The sequence below is a fragment of the Hyperolius riggenbachi genome, chromosome 2, assembly GCF_040937935.1.
Source record: "Hyperolius riggenbachi isolate aHypRig1 chromosome 2, aHypRig1.pri, whole genome shotgun sequence".
In the NCBI taxonomy this organism is placed as follows: Eukaryota; Metazoa; Chordata; class Amphibia; order Anura; family Hyperoliidae; genus Hyperolius; species Hyperolius riggenbachi.
This window is the reverse complement of record NC_090647.1, coordinates 513627453-513642511: the sequence shown is the minus strand read 5'-3', so window position 1 is coordinate 513642511 and position 15059 is coordinate 513627453. Positions and strand designations below refer to the sequence as shown.

The 15059-nt window shown below is 45.6% G+C and overlaps 1 protein-coding gene across 5 annotated transcripts in view; it reads left to right on the top strand.

Annotated features, from left to right (window-relative positions):
- The window catches only part of NRIP1 (nuclear receptor interacting protein 1), a 107825-nt gene that overhangs the window by 74702 nt on the left and 18064 nt on the right, over positions 1-15059 (top strand). Inside the window, exon 1 of one of the 5 annotated variants that reach the window (XM_068270540.1) lies at positions 14592-14714. The exons of the other annotated variants lie outside the window; for them this stretch is intronic. The gene's annotated coding sequence lies outside the window, so the exon portion shown is untranslated. Of the gene's footprint in view, positions 1-14591; positions 14715-15059 lie in introns of those variants that run through there. 5 annotated transcript variants of the gene reach the window in all.

Genomic DNA, 15059 nt, shown 5'->3' with positions numbered 1-15059 from the left:
CGTGCATGCATAGTAGCCTCAGTCCGTCAGCTTTTGGAGGGACACAGCTGCTGAAGGGATTAAATCAGAACAACAACAAGGGACTAAACTGGCCACCTTGCTGCCACTTTGGGCTCCCTTTGTAAAGGGATCCAAGCAGCTTTTTTCTGCAGTGTGTCCTGGTTTCTAATAGCTGTAGGAGCTGCCAATTTCCTCCCTCCCCTTTCCTCTGCCCTTATTTATCCAGGGAAAGGTGTGACTGTAATTGTCACTCCTCTAAACTGTCTGAAGCACAGTGTCCTATCTCCCACTCTCTGCTGATCAAAGCTTTTGTTTGCTCATTGCTACTGATAATTACAGCAGTCTTTGTCTGCCTGTTCTTTCTGGGGACAACAGGCTGTGGAAGTAGGGCGATAAAATTCTCTAACAAGTATTTAAATTTAAAAAAAGGAAAAAGCAGTAGAATGGAATTTTTTTAGTAACGATGCACATTGTTAGCATGCATTTTTAATGTGCTATTAAGATGCCTTGGGGGCTTAAAATGCTGCTCGGTTCCATTTAAAGACAGTCTGAAGTGTTTTTTAAAATACCTGTTTTTATGGAGCAGGCCACCTTAGCGTTATAATCCAAACTGATTTGCCACATTCCCGCGGTAGAACAAGGTCTTAATCACCCAGAAATCCCCGGGGCAAAATCTGGGGCTCCTTCCGGGTAGAGGGTTTTTGCAGTAGCTCTTCCTCTGCTTCAGTCAATCTCCGCCTCTCCCCGCCCCTCTCAGTCTTTTTTCACTGAGAGGGGCGGGGAGAGGCGGATATTGATTGGACTGGAGGCAGAGTACAGCGCAAAGCTCTGCCTACCCCGGGCAGCATAATCCACGACCTGGAAAGTCGTGGAATTTTGCCCTGGGGATTTGGGGGGGTATAAAGACATCGTTCTGCCGCGGGGATACGGCAAATCAGTTTGGATTATAATGCTGAAGAGGCCTGCTCCATAAAAACAGGTATTTTAAAACGCTGCAGATTCTCTTTAAGAGGCTTTAAGGGGTGGTCAGCGAGATGCTAACTGGGAATTTGTATTTAGTTTGGAATAATTAGCATTAGCCATCTCTTGTGCTTAGAATAATGTATGGAAGGAATGGATGCTGGCGCGCGTGTTGTGTGAGTGGTTAGGGGTGGCGGAGGAGAGCAGAGCCAGCACAGCAGCGGAGCTCTTCCAGTTCACTTCAGTCCAAGGTTGCTGTATGGAAATGCAGTTTGGCCAGCTGCTAGAGGAAATGATAGCCTACGAGTTCTCCGGGCAGCCTGAGTGCTCTTAGCAAGCTTCCAGGAGCTCCTGGGCTTAATGAGGAGACATTGCCCTTAATGCCAGCTCCCCCACTCTGCTTCCTTGTCTCCCTGCTACTTGCCAGCCGAGGTGTCAAATATGTTGCTCGTTTAACTGACGACTAATGGGATGTAAATCCAATGACCTATTTACTGAGACTGTTGCGTTGCCACCATTACCACTGTGGTCTCGCTTTTTCTCTTTCACTGGTTTTTTTTTTGTGTGTCGTTCTTTCCCTGCACATTTATACGGAAGAACAATTTGGGGAATACGCACTGTGGATTTAGGTAATCTCAGCATAAGCCGCAACAAATTTATTTCGGCACGCACGCAAAATAAAAACAATATCCCTTTTTAATGACCCGGGAACTTTCGTACTGGTTGCCTGGCAATCAGGAGATGGGAAGCAGTGCGGGTAGCCTATCTGGTATAATATAGCTTTTGCTTTATTTTTAATGAGCGAACTTGTTACTGTACTCCCTGTTTAGCTCTAGTTCTGACTCCTAAATATGATAAAATGTGTGCAGTGCACGTATGTAATATTTGCAGTAAATACATGGAAGACACTTGGCTGAAAAGAATTCAGTAATTCTTTGTTGTCAACAGAGTGGGATTTGCTTTCCCAGCACAATGCAGATCAGTGATAAACACTTTGTGGCCAGGACTACAGCTGCAGTCAGCAGTTCCTCCCTGCTGGGTGTGTATGAAAGAATGTTCCAAACTCCCCCCGGTGCCTTATAAATTCCACATTAACATTATCACCCTTATAATCAATACTGGGATGTCAGCTCTGAACTTTGGGGGGACACTGAAGCCTTCCATCACAATAAAGGACCAATAGGCTTGCTTGAAAAGTCTAATGGGAGGGATTTCCTAAGTGAGATGCCTAGGCCAGTCAAATTTACCAGGAAATGCCTGTGATAGGCCCTAATCTAAGCTGCATAAACTTTGCATGCAATACAGAAAAATTAGGCACTCATTGGCCATCTCTACTCCCGACATATAGCAGTTTCCTCCTGGCCAGAATTCTGTCAGAAGTCGCCTGACCTCTGACGGGATAATGAGTGATGCTCTTCTACCCAGATAAACATCTAGAAACGGCAGGTATTTCCTGATCCTAAGCTCATTTAACAGTGTATATAGAAGGCTCTGTAGCTGGGCATACACGGCTCGATTTTGCTGCTCGATTCCGCGCCCGATCAGTTTCCCTGCTCGATTCTGCAGGCGATTCTTTTATCTTCCGCTTGTTTTTCTTATCTTTTACCATTGTCCTCATTGCAGAATCCAGCGCGGAAACGATCAGGCGGAAATCGGACATGTCAGAAATGATCTATCGAGCTATCTAAATGGCTCAGAATCGAGCCGTGTATTCCTAGCGTTTAAGTGCTGTAAGAAAAAAAGAGCCCCTGGGGAAAGACTCTGGACCCTAAAGAGGCTTCCTCCATAGCAGAGGGGATCCAGCGCTTGAACCCTTGCAAGTTCTCCTTATCGGCACTTGTCGACCTGCACGCATGCGCCAAAGTGACTCTCCACTCAGGCTTCGTCGGAAATACCTGAGCCCGATCGGGTCTGCTCTACTGCGCAGGTAGGGGACATCTGCACCTGCGCAGTAGAGCAGACCCAATCGGGCTCGGATTTTTCCGTCTGAACCTGAGCGGAGAACCACTACTGTGCAATGGATCTGTTGTGGTAGGCGGAGCGCACTCTTGTGTGGTCTGCGATCTCTCTCAGACAGCAGATGTGTTTCCCATATAACCTATGGTGGATACGCTTCTGTTCTGGGCTACAGACAGACCATGGGAGCAAACGCTGCACTGTCCGCTGGCTGTTCGATATCCGGCACAAGTAGGAACCCAGCCTTATCCTCCCCAGCAGTCCGTACACTCTGTGCTCTGCTACATATTCATATTATTGCTGAGCCAGCTAACCCATCCACTGTGTTACATATCTGAGATCTGTTGTCAGGTCTGATCATTGCTTTTTGCATACCCCTTCCTGTTCATCGCTGGGCCTGGAAAGTAGAAGGGGTCCTTGCAAGAACAGGGAAGATAGCACAAAATAATGATCATACACAATCTACCAGTCCTGAGACCTATACCTTCTACGCAATGATGCAGAGACTGTAGACTTGGTGTCCAGTGTACATACTGTGGAGTGGAAGTGTTGGAAGTAGACATTAGAGGGAACCTTAAAGAGACTCCGTAACAAAAATTGCATCCTGTTTTTTATCATCCTACATGTTCCAAAAGCTATTCTAATGTGTTCTGGCTTACTGCAGCACTTTCTACTATGAAAGTCTCTGTAATAAATCAATGTATCTTTCCCCTGTCAGACTTGTCGGCCTGTGTCTGGAAGGCTGCCAAGTTCTTCAGTGTTGTGGTTCTGCTATGAACTCACCCTTTCTGGCCCCTCTATGCACACTGCCTGTGTGTTATTTAGATAAGAGAGAAGAGAGAAGCTGCTCTAATCAGCTGGATAAATCGTCCTCTGAGCTGGCTGGGCTTTCACATACTGAGGAATTACAAACAAGGGCAAAGCTGTTTGCAAGAAGAAAAGTGCAGCCTGAAACTTCAGTGCATGGGGGAAAGAAACACACAAATGATCTCTTGAGATTCAAAAGGAATGCTGTATACAGCCTGCTTATGTATGGATGTATTTTCTATGTGTGGACATACTGTACATCAACCTACTTCCTGTTTTGGTGGCCATTTTGTTTGTTTACAAACAAACTTTTTAAAACTGTTTTTAACCACTTTTAATGCGGCTAGGAGCGGCGAAATTGTGACAGAGGGTAATAGGAGATGTCCCCTAATGCACTGGTATGTTCACTTTTGAGCGATTTTAACAATACAGATTCTCTTTAACTGAGAGGGATATGGATGTTTCCTTTTAAACAGTACCAGTTGCCTGGCATCCTGCTGATCTCTTTGGCTGCAGTAGTGGCTGAATCATACACCTGAAACAAGCATGCAGCTAATCCAGTCTGAATTCAGTCAGAGCACCTGATTTGCATGCTTGTTGAGGGGCTGTGGCTGAAAGTATTAGAGACACAGGATCAGCAGGAGAGTCGGGCAACTGGTATTATTTTAAAAGGAAAAATCCATATCCTCCTCAGTTTAGGTTCCCTGTAGGTAGCCAAGGGGATGAACAGATCCCTGCAGAGGGGAGGGCGCAACATTAGTTTGTGGATTATATTTGCTATATTGATCAGAGAGCAATTAAAGTCTGATATTATATGTAGACTTAAGGTGGCCATACACTTCTAGATTTGCGGCAGATTCGACCATCAGATAGATTTCTGTCAGATGCCTGTCAAGTCGAATCTGACAGGAATCTGATGTGTGCCACACACTAGAAACAGATTTCCAATAGATTTCAGAATTAAATCATTGTATATCAATCTAAATGCATTATTGGACCATTAGAGCCAATGCAACTCTATGGGCTGTCGATCTGTCCATCCTGTCAGATAGATCAAATCGATAGAAATCGGCCGCAAATCAATCGACCTGTAGATTTGATAGAATCGATTTCATAGATTCCATAGAATCGATCGATGGCTGAAAACGACCAGTGTATGGGCCCCTTTAAAGTGGACCTGAACTCTTGCACAAGACAGAAGGAAAACTGAGAGAAATGCACTCTGTGTGTATTTAGAGAGTTTAGCCTGTCTAATTCCCCCTCACCTGTAAGTTATCACAAGTGTGGTTTGATCTCTCAGCTATGCCAGCTCAGGAATCTTGGCAGTCCTCCGCAGAGCAGCTAATTTATAAACACCGGATGTTAATCCCATGTCTGCTTTCATGGTAGCAGGAAGTAGACCCACTGCTGATTTATTACAGGATTTGTATCAGCTGTAACAAAGAAATGTTTTTCTCTAAAGGTTATTATGCTGTTGTGTATTTTTTGGAGCAGGGAGGATGTTCTGAGTTCAGGTTCTGAGTTCAATTTATCTTTCAAGATAATTATGCGACTTGATGTGAACGATGTGATGCTTTTTTATAACTGATCGCGGATACGGATCATTAAACAATGGCGGGTGCCAAAGACTGCACAGACACATTGGTTAACAATCGTTTTTAGCTCTGTACACGTTGCTGTCTATCGACTATTAATCTGCAGCGTGATGCATCATGGCGGTCACACGAAACGCCCGAGAATCGTCGCAGATCATTTGTCGTAGGCCGTCGTTTGCTGCAATTTTCAGGAATTATATTTGAATGTTTCGTCCATCTTTGATTTTCACGTTTTTTTTTTCCTGTGGGTATGGGCCTCTATACTACCTACTATATACCTTTAACATATTGTTTTAAAATGAACATGAATACTCATAGGATCATTGCTGGTATCAGTTGCAGATCTGTGATGTAATCACTTGAACCCCTGCCCCCCATTAGCATGCCCCCTGCCATGGTACCACCTGGCCAGTGTGTCTCTACATCAGGAGTTCACAGCCAACTATATTACGTTATGCCAAGGAGTGCAGCTGCCTCCTTTGTCCCCTGTCCCCTAAAAAACAAAAAAGTCACAATTTACAGCTCAGTCCAGCTGTGGTCTAACTGACATCGCCGGCTGCATGGGCATCATTTCCTGTGGCATTGCCAGCCCTAAGAACCCATTGTTATGCCATAGGCAGGGTGGGGCATCTTTTGTTCAGTGGCTGGATAGTGTAATGGTTAAGGGCTCTGCCTCTGACACAGGAGACCAGGGTTTTGAATCTCAGCTCTTTCTTCAGTAACCCTGCACCTATTTAGTGAGGAGACCTTGGGCAAGACTCCCTAACACTGCTACTGCCTATAGAGCCACCCTAGTGGTTGCAGCTCTGGCGCTTTGAGTCTGCCAGAAGAAAAGTGTGATCGCAGTGTTCTGTGCCTTGTCTTGTATAGGTGGCCCTTCCTCTGCAATGGGGACAAGAAAAGGAGGGAGAGGTCCTCTTTATCCTGACCATCTGAGTTGGGTGAAGGGCCTCCTTGGTGGTTTGGGAACTATTTTGCATAGTACAGACATTACACAAGCAGTACATTCCTCCTTCCTCTGGTTTAAAAAGAAGTCACAGTTCATTTTTTATTATTTCCCTTTGGTGTCTTTCTTTCTAATAATATCTTCATTGTAAGCCGCTATCTTGAAATCCCATCAGGTACTACCCCCCCCCCCCCCCCCCCACCATACCTGTCTTACAGGCGAGAGGACACATTAAGCATGTTCGCGTTCACTTTCCGTCCTGTCCTTTGGCACACGGTGTCCTCTTTTGTTCTTATTGTTGTGCGGCGTGCAACGAAGTTACCGCTCTGAGGTCACCACTCTCTATTGGATTATTAGTCAGATGCCACTAATCTAGCAGGTGAAAATGTTCCCACGTTGGGCAGTGATAAAGCACCACCCTGGCCCGCGTTCCAGACGTGCGCACAGGTACGGGAAACGGCGGCGTCATCACTCGTGGCAATCCGCGATTAACCCCGTCAGGGCTTTGTGTTCGCAGACAAGGAGCTCAAGTTCAAGAACGTCATTGTGGAACGCCGGAGTGACCCCGGGGCACAACCCTGGATATTAAAGACGAGCTTCATAGCTCGCTGGCCCAACACGATGACCTATTTCCACCAGACCCCCCTCCTCCTCGTCACCCCCTGCCTGCGCCGTTTCCAGCGCATAAAGGGTGGTAAGGTTGTTGTAATTGGCACCAGCAGCTGCTGTTGCTTTTGACAAGGGATAATTTTGCATCCAGTGCTTTGTGTGACAGCTGCCTAATTGGGCATTCTCTCCTTGTAGCTAGCATGCCTCCTTCAAGCCTCCCCGCTGACAAATGGTGCTGGATTATGGATGGGGACACGCTGACCCATTCGACCTTGCTGAGGCAGCAGGGAGGAGCATCCTGCATCATGCGGGAGGCTTTCGGGGTCAGCTAGAGGACAAGGTCAGGAGCCAGGTGGGGGGGGAGAGAGAAAGCCGACTGGCTGTCACATGACCAACGGGCGATGTCACCATGTCAAGGGCAATTGTTCCATTATTGATTATTGTCCTTTTCATGATGTCTCATTGCGGCCGCTTATATATTGGATGTCAGTGTTTAAAGCGTGCTGCAGCGAGGCAAGCCGCGGAGAATGGAAATTATAATACGGCGAGGCTTGGGACATCGATCCGTATCTCTGTCACTGGAATTAGTGGCAATGGGTGATGCTGTCAGGCCGGGAGACAGCGCTGATAATCTCCCTCGCTGTGCTGAGCCACTCATCTAACACTTTCCAAACTTTTATGTCCAGATATTTTACAGTCCAGCTTATTTGGGTGACATTTTCTATTCATTTTGATGTTTTGTTTTTTTTTGCTCACGTCATTTCACTTTTTTCTTTAAAGAGACTCCGTAACAAAAATTGCATCCTGTTTTTTATCATCCTACAAGTTCCAAAAGCTATTCTAATGTGTTCTGGCTTACTGCAGCACGTTCTACTATCACCATCTCTGTAATAAATCAACTTATCTCTCTCTTGTCAGACTTGTCAGCCTGTGTCTGGAAGGCTGCCAAGTTCTTCAGTGTTGTGGTTCTGCTATGAACTCCCCCCTCCAGGCCCCTCTCTGCACACTGCCTGTGTATTATTTAGATTAGGGCAGCTTCTCTCTGCTCTATTATCTTTTACAAGCTGGATAAATCCTCCTCTGAGCTGGCTGGGCTTTCACATACTGAGGAATTACATACAGGCAGAGCTGTCTGCACTCTGCAGGAAGAAACAGCCTGACACTTCAGTGGAAGATAGCTGCAGGGGGAAAGAAACACAAATGATCTCTTGAGATTCAAAAGGAAGGGTGTATACAGCCTGCTTGTGTATGGATGTATTTTCTATGTGTGGACATACTGTACATCAACCTACTTCCTGTTTTGGTGGCCATTTTGTTTGTTTATAAACAAACTTTTTAAAACTGTTTTTAACCACTTTTTTAATGCGGCGAGGAGCGGCAAAATTGTGACAGAGGGTAATAGGAGATGTCCCCTAACGCACTGGTATGTTTACTTTTGTGCGATTTTAACAATACAAATTCTCTTTAAAGCGCACCTGAACTTCCTCTCTGCTCTAAAGATAAGCAAAAGCATAATAACCTTTAAAGGAAAAAAACAGTTCTTTGTTGCACTGGTACAAAGCCTGCAATAAATCTGCAATGTGTCTACTTGAAGCAGACATAGAGGTTAACATCCTGTGTTTACTAATTAGCTGCTCTCCTGAGGCAGAGGAGATTCCTGAGCTGATGCAGCTGAGAGATCAAATTACAGTGGTGATTAGTCACAGATGAGAGGGGTTTAGACAGGATAAACTCTCTGAATACACACAGAGTGAATTTCTCTGTTTTTCTTTTGTCTTGTGCAAGAGTTCAGGTCCACTTAAACCACTTCAGGACCAGACTTACACCGCCCTAGTGACAAGATTATTTTTTTTACAAATTAGTGCTCTGCAGCTTTTTTATTTGTATTTTTTTTTTTTTTTATAAATTTGACTATTTTTTATTTATTTTTACTAATCCCCTCCCTCCCAGCCAATCAGGACGCTCCTCTCTCATAGGCATCATCCTATGGGAGGGGATCGAGTTTGGAGCCTCTCCAGGGGACAGCCGAGTGACACGGCTGACTCCCGAGTACAGCGCTGCCTTAGATCGCAGCGCTGTACAATGTAAATAGACGGCGTCGTCTAACAGTCTCCTAGTGGCGATCGCTGCTGGTAGACTGATGGCAGAGCGGAGCTCAAGCAGGGATGCGATCCTCTGCAAAACTCCGCCCCAGGACTTGACGCCTTTCGACATTGCGCGGCCCTGGGGCTGCCACCTTCCCAACATCGGCGTTAGGTGGTCGGGAAGAAGTTAAAGGACATCTGAAGTCCGATGGATATGGAGGCTTCTATGTTTTATTTCCTATTCAACAATGCACATTGCCAGGCTGTCCTGCTGGTTTAGGTTAAACCTGTGTTGTGTTACCCTATTTTACCACTGAAAACAATCAGTCTATGGAGACTTTCACTCCTAGGGCTTAACGCAAATTATCACTCGAATTCGCAGGCGTCTGCGTGCGAAAAGTTACACTCGTTATAGCGCGTGCAAAACGCTAGCGCGACCATGCTAAGCGTTATCACGGCTTTGTGAATCAAGCCCCTATTCCGTTACGTTGCAGTGCGCCGCAAGTATCCGATCAGACACAAGGGCTACAACATGTTACTGCAAGTACCGCGCTGAAAGGGGAACTGAAGTGAGAGGTATACGGAGGCTGCCATATTTATTTCCTTTTAATCAATACCAGTTGCCTGGCAGCCCTGCTGGTCTATTTCTCTGCAGTAGTATCTGAATAACACCAGAAACAAGCATGCAGCTAGTCTTGTCAGATCTGACATTAATGTCAGAAACACCTGATCTGCTGCATGCTTGTTCAGGGGCTATGGCTAATAGTATTAGAGGCAGAGGATCAGCAGGAGGGCCTGGCAACTGGCATTGCTTAGATGGAAATAAATATGGCAGCCTCCATATCCCTCTCACTTCAGTTGTCCTTTAACCCCCTTGGAGGTATGAAAAATACCGCCAGGGGGCAGCGCAGCAGTTTTTTAAATTTTTTTTTTTTTTAAATCATGTAGCGAGCCCAGGGCATCCCCCCGGCATCCCCCCGCCCGCTTCGATCGCCTTCGGCGATCTCCGATCAGGAAATCCCGTTCAAAGAACGGGATCGGGACGTCATTGGGAGACCCGATCCACCCCTCGGCGCTGCCTGGCACTGATTGGCCAGGCAGCGCACGGGGTCTGGGGGGGGGGGGGGGGGCGCGCCGCACCGGATAGCGGCGATCGGGCGCGCGGCGGCGGCGGCGATCGGGGTGCTGGCGTCCAGCAAAAAAAAAAATATTCAAATCGGCCCAGCAGGGCCTGAGCGGCACCCTCCGGCGGCTTACCCCGTGTCACACATGGGGTTACCGCTAAGGAGGTTAAAGCAAACCTTAACCCTGATTAGAAAAAAAAAAAGTTTCACTTACCTGGTGCTTCACCAAGCCCCCTGCAGCCGTCCTGTGCCCTCGCTGGTCCTCAACTATCCTCCAGTGCCCCGCCACAGGTTACTTTTGTAACTTTCGTTTTCGTCCAAATGAGTCTGCCACTGTCCATGCGCCTCCTTGTACGTGTTAGTCATACAAGGCTCTCTTACTGTGCCTGCACAGGACTTGCTTGACGATGGTAACGTTGGGATAATGGAAGTCTATGGGCGAAGCAATATGTGTAAACGACATGAATCCCAGTGACTTACTTCCTGCCCAGCAACTAAAGAGGAGCTGTAACCAAGGATTGAACTTCATTCCAATCAGTAGCTGATACCCCCTTTCCCATGAGAAATCTATTCCTTTTCTCTAATAGATCATTGAGGGGTCTGTATGAATGATATTGTGGTGAAACCCCTCCCACAGTGTGATGTCAAAGCCATGGCCCTGACAGCTTCCTATCTGTAAACCTCATTGCATTGTGGGAAATAACGTCGGTTTCCTGCTGCCAAGTGACCAGTATGACCCTTTATGCATAAAACTCTCTGGACAAACCTTCTACAGAGATGCACCTGGAAGGACTAAAGATGTTACCTCCTGTGATACATTTTCAGAATGAAAATCAGGGAAAGATTTTACAATGGGAAAAAACCCTGACTAATCTATAACTGAAGAAAAAAAAAATAAGCAATTTTATTTGTTTTTTCACTACCGTACCTCTCTAAGATACTGACCTGACACAAGGAAACAGGGTAGGCTGCTCTGATACTTCAAGGTCTGTGAACAAGCAAGGATAAGGAAACCAGCTGTGTAGCTTGCACCTCTAAAAACAATGTTATGAAGGCAGCTCCCCTTTTTTATTTGATCAGGGCTTTATAATTTCAATGTAATGTCAAGCTCACGTAAGCTCATCATCGACTGTCTGTTAACACTTACACTAAGCTAATTATCACATCTGTTTTATCACCTGTGAAATTGTGCCGTTAATTGACAAAATATTGTTATAGTTCAACGTAGTCATAATAGAAAGTCCCCCCACCCTGTGAGGACGATTCACTGTGCAAAATGGGCAGTAGTAAGTAGAGAATTAAATCAAATCCTGCAGTGATGATAATATTTTGTTTTGCTAGTTTGGCCACTCCCTCCTCAGTGTTGTATCCTTACCTCCTCTGTATCCATGGCACCACTGATTGGTCCTTTATTGCCTTGTTGCCGGGTCGACAGATCTCGTTAAGAAGTTCATGTCTGTATCAGACATTTTTTATAATAAGGTGCTGCTACTTGGCTAAGCATATAGAGCCTCATGGATTTTAAATGAAAGCTCAGCAGAAGCTGAATTATTAAACATTTTCCTCAACATTGGATTCATTAGAATTAGTCCTGCAGATTTACCTATATGAATTGCTAACTAGTCTGCCTTGTCTAGCCTGGTGTTGCACCAGATTCCTAGAATGAGTTCACAAACAGTATTCAGAAACACATATTTCCTTTTACAGGAGTTAAACCATTCCAAATCTTTTTTTATGATTAGTCTTTTTTTTTCCCCCCTACAAACTACCATAAAGGAAAAAAAAAAGTACTAAAGATTCCCTTTAAATCAGAACTGTAAATAGTTTTTAAACACAGTGTTTCACTTACCTGGGGCTTCTGCAAGCCCCCAGCAGCCACCTTGTCCTGCGCCGGTCCTGCCTGAGCCTCCGTTCTCCCGCCGCCGTTCCGTTCTGTTCCTAGACTTCTAAGTCGATGCCAGCGCGGCTCTGGCCAAGCGTATCTTTTCTTCGCGTTCCCCCTCTGCAATAGCTGGGGACGCGAAGAAAGGATACGCGTGGCCAGAGCCGCGTAGGCGCAGTGGCCAGGCGGCGAAACCCGAAAGCAGCTAGCGGCAGGAGAATGGAGGCTCGGGCAGGACCATCGCGGGACAGGACGGCTGCTGGGGGCTTGCAGAAGCCCCAGGTAAGTGAAACACTGTGTTTAAAAACTATTTACAGTTCCGCTTTAAGGTCCTTAAAGCGTAACTGAAGATCTCTTTAAAACAAAGTGTTTCACTTACCTAGGGCTTCTGCCAGCCCCTGTGCAGCCTTCCTGTCCCCCGCCGGTCCTCCATGAGCCTCCGTTCTCCTACTTTTGTTACGTCAATACCATCGACTTGTAAGTCGACGGCAACTGCGGCTGCACGCCCCGAGCCACGTGTATCTTTTTCCGTGTTCCAACTGCAATAGCATCCTGCGCTATTAGTGCAGGATGCTATTGCGGGTTGGATTGCAGAAAAAGACACATGCGGCTCGGGGCGTGCAGCCGCAGTTGCCGTGTTGGTGGTAACGAAAGTAGCTGGCGGCAAGAGAACAGAGGCTCGTGGAGGACCGGCACAGGACAGGAAGGCTGCACGGGGCTGGCAAAAGCCCCAGGTAAGTGAAACACTTTGTTTTAAAGAGATCTTCAGTTCCCCTTTAAGTCATTAGAAATGTAAATGTTTGCATTCCAAATGTGAAAATTCACAATGAAATACTAAGATTTACATAAGTAAGAAGGTCAGTAGTAGAAACACCTCCAAAAAGACCCTAAAAAACAATCAATAGAACGGGAATCACAGAGCAATTGCCCCCAAAATGCTGCATGCCTCACGTTTGCGATTGATCGAAATCGCAGCCGCTGCAGTGCGAATGTATCCGTAGGGATACATTGTAGCAGCGCTTCCCCCCCCATTGTAAAATCTATCCTCTCCCTGATTTACTTTTTGAAATTTATCACAGGTGGCAATATCTTTGGCAAGTACTGACAAGCGATCTGCGCTGAATGTTTGTTCATTAAGGGCTCAGACACACTATAAGTGTTTTTCTAAGCGCTTGCGGTTGATTAGCGCTTTCTAAGTGTTCGCTATCATTCTCTTTCATTAAAATCGCGGTAAAAAGCGCACAAAATTTCCGCAATTGCGTACGCGTAAAAACAAACGCGTTTGCTGCAATTTTTACTGCAATTTTAATTAACGTGAATGGGAGCAATTTTTAAAAAGCGCTAATCAATTGCAAGAGCTCAGAAAAGCACTTATAGTGTGCCTGAGCCCTAAGAGTTCTTAAGCCATTAAAAAAGATCTCTGGTCTCCCAGAATGCTCAGAAAAGGGAGGGGGGGATTCAGCATAATAAACAGCCTAGGCTAAGCTTCAGTGGGAGAGCTACATACCAATATACAGCAATACAGTATATAGGAAGTATTTCTGATGCTGAAACCAGGATATTTAATGTAAAAGTAGGTATTTGGAATAATTAACTACACTCTACTCGGAGTCACTACAGTGCCTCTTTAAGAAGCAAAGTACCCCTGAAAATGATTTTAAATTGTTGGCAGTACCCGGCAACCTTTGCAAGGATGAAATGTAGTGAGAACGGAGTGTTTAGCTTAGTTCTCATTGTCTCCCCTCAATCCCGCCTCAGTAACTCTTCCCTTCCCAACCTCTTATGAAAGGTTAATAAGATGTTGCACGCTTGACTGGCCCCCTCTACTTTTTTTTTTTTTTTTTTTTTTAATGGTGATTTTTAAGTAGATGTTCAGTCAAGGGGAATTGCTCGTCAGATATTTTTTCTTTCTATTTTTTTCTTCCCCCTCGTCTGGCCCAGACGTCTCCGGACAAAAGAGGTTACCTGCTGTTTGATGCCGTAGCCGGCAGAGCAAGCCATGCACGGACAATTCAATTGTCACTCAGGTGTGGTGGCACAAATCGAATGAAAATGAACAGGGTTTTTTTTTTATCCCTTCTCTTTCTCCTTTAACAAAGTGACCTCTGTCAAGGTGCACGCCACCGGATCGCCATAAAAATAGACCTCTTTGTAACTGTAATAAAACACAGGAAATATGATTTGGACGGGAGTGCATCAAACTGGCGTTTTCTGGGAAAACACAAAAGCCCATCTGATGCTTTTTATTTTTTCTTGTCTAGCTTATTGGTGCACGAACATGTAATTGCCGTCCCTGGAGGTAAAAAGTCAATGGCAAGAAGTGATGGATTCGTTCTGTGAAGTCCACTTGCCGGTGGGTTGGGGTGGGTGGGCAGACGTGTTAACTACTGACCTTGCTATGCATACGCTTAGCTGCACTGAGCGAGTCAAGCTTGGTCGAGGCTTTAATCCAATACTCTGACACGCACACACACACACACACACACACACACACACACACACACACACACACACACACACACACACACACACACATTGTTGATTAGCGCCAGTAGGTGTCTTAGAGGATATTGTCTCCTCCGCCAAGCTGGTCGGGACCCGGGCACCGGGGAGTCAAGTCGAAGGAGAAAGGAAGGATGCTTTTGCATTAGTATTCTGAGGAAGCCGTTCTGTCTGCAGAACAAATTGATTGCAACACTGTACCTGCGCTGGGCACTAAGCTGCGAGAGAGAGAGAGAGAGAGAGAGAGAGGTACGCTTGTAATCTGTTGTTACTCTGTCGCAAATTCCGGCATTCGAGGATTCATTATTATTTTCCTTTTCAGACAGTCAGAGGGCTAAAAACATTGACACTTAAGAGCAGAGCAAGTAAGAAATGCTGAGTGCGTTCTTGGATTTTTATTTTTTATTTAACTGGAAAAACTGGAAGAAAATATTTGTGTTGGATGTATCAACCAGTTAGATTCTAGTTGTTTTGTTTTTGTAGAATTTGTTTTGCTAGTTGTATTTGTTTGTTTTTTTTGTGTGTGTTTTGGCGGGTTTGTTGTATTTATTTTGTGTGTGTCTTGGGGAGTTTGTTTTTAACCACTAACCAGTG